Raw genomic sequence first — 2,131 nt, forward strand, 5'->3', positions numbered from 1 at the left:
TAGCTCCAACTTCTCTAGAAGTAGCTGCCTGCTGATCAAGCTACTATAGCATATGCAATGTACAGTGATAAATAGTCAACATGGATAAAAAGAGCTGTATTGCCTGTCACTTTTCAAACAACTCCTGAAAGAGACGGCTAGGTAATTCATGGCTAGCTCAGATCAACAGGACTAGAAGTGATTATAGACCATTTCCTTTTAGGACAGGATGAATATCAGCCTCTGGCATTTGGTCTGGCTGGGGCTCTGATGTTTGTAATTAATTAAACTAATTTGTTCACAGTAAGCTGCCGGTTCTGCATCAGCAAAGTCAAAGGAAGAAGGAGACCCAAGGAACTCCTTCTGTTTTCACATTTTGAGCAGCTTAGGTGAGTTCTTCTTTAATGACACAAATGAAATTTAGCTGCTTAGTTCTTTATCCCCTCTGGTACAGTATCGTCTTTTTATTCTCGTAGAAGCTCCCTAACTTCCAAGTATATTTCACCTCTCACTTCAGTGCATCTCAGGAGTAGAAGTAAAAATCTAACAAAAGGAACATTAAAAAATAGTTCAAATATATACATGCTGCTCCATAAAAGAACTGTTCCAAGCAGCACTTCATCAGAACACCTTATCAATCTCGAGAATGAGCACTGGGACGCAGTGGGGATTCTGCCATTTGACTCTCCCCTGCTGGGAACACTGAGGAATTGAAATGCAAGTAAAAATCAATTAGTTAGCTTATGGATGTGTGCTACAAACTGGTACTCAAGAATACAGATGTTAGCTCCTGGGCTGGGAAAACTAATTGATGCTGACTGGGTAACTGTAAATGCCTTGATGTATTCAGTTCCTTACATAGCACCCTTAGACAAGTCTTGGTCTTGCTGATATTTTTTGGAAGAACCAAATTATGTTTGTCTAAATGTTAAAAAGACTAAATGTATATGTTTGTAAAAATGAAGGCTTGTGAATAGTTTATAACCAGGAAATAAAAATAAGCTCAGCTTATCAAATAAAAAAACCAAAACAACAACCTTGCCTAATATTGTCCCAACTACATAACTGAGCCAATGAAAGATATCACCCTAAGAGATCCTTGCCTACTATCAAATATGATCTTCCATTACAATTTCATCCATGTCTGCCTTTCCTGGTTTGGCATGATTTATAACTCTGTAGATTGCGAACAAGTGATTTATTGAAGTATTATATGTTGCATGATTTGAGAATATAGGGCCTAAAATTACTCTGACAAACAGTATCTCCAATTGCAAGAGTCAGCAGGAGAGCACAGATGCCCTGAGAAAATTGTAAGGCCTGAGGCAAGACTGGAAATTGTCCAGCATACATGTCGGGAAGCCTATCAGGGTTATAGATATCATAAGAACAAAACTAGAACAAAACATCACATGACCCATTAATGAAGGAGATGGTTTTACATCAGTGAAGAAATCAAACTTGATGCTCATGTAATTTAAAAAATTTGGCATTGCAACATTTCTACTTTGGAGGGACATTATGATATGAAAATGCTGCAGTATACAGTCAACATCAAAATAAAATTTACTGTTTTGAAATGTCCTGAAAAATAATATATCAGTTAATTTTTTTTATTTGTTTTTTTAAATACAATTTTGGCAGACATTGTGATCCTTCCATGTCATAATGGGCTGATGCAGTGTCAAGTGGAAGAGGTCTCTGTTGCAGTGTTGTGGCTTCAAACTCTGAAGACAGACTATGCAAAGGTATCTGTAGTGGCTTTTTGTTATGATAAAAGACATTAGGGGCACATCTACACATGACATTAATACAATGCAATAAACTCCGGTGCATATCACACCAGAGTTTATTGCTCCTGGCCCCACACTGCACTAAGCTTCACTGATTTCAGCTGAGCTTCAATAGTTTATTCAAATTATGGATGTCTCAGTAAAGAGTCCTAAAATATAGACTATGCTAGGGAATCCCACTGTGAAAAAAAATGCCATGGTCATTTACTTCTGCACTTTGGAACTGATCCAGGTCACTCCCAGCCCTTGTCTCAGGCTGTCAGTCTTTGTGCATGCTTATTGGCACACATATAATTACACTCTTTTATTATTTTTTATTGATTTAAAAAAAAATGCAATGCAGAAACATCAGCTATACA

At 37.2% G+C, this 2,131-nt stretch overlaps 1 long non-coding RNA gene across 1 annotated transcript in view; it reads left to right on the top strand.

Moving 5' to 3' along the window:
- LOC112551948 overlaps positions 1–1,715 on the top strand; it is a 13,717-nt gene extending 12,002 nt beyond the window's left edge. The window contains exons 2-3 of the long non-coding RNA XR_003096286.1: positions 284–368; positions 1,624–1,715. This is a non-coding gene — a long non-coding RNA (uncharacterized LOC112551948). The remainder of the gene's footprint in view (positions 1–283; positions 369–1,623) is intronic.
- Positions 1,716–2,131: the final 416 nt, after the last annotated feature.

Source organism: Alligator sinensis, unplaced genomic scaffold (assembly GCF_000455745.1).
Source record: "Alligator sinensis unplaced genomic scaffold, ASM45574v1 scaffold187_1, whole genome shotgun sequence".
NCBI classification, from domain to species: Eukaryota; Metazoa; Chordata; order Crocodylia; family Alligatoridae; genus Alligator; species Alligator sinensis.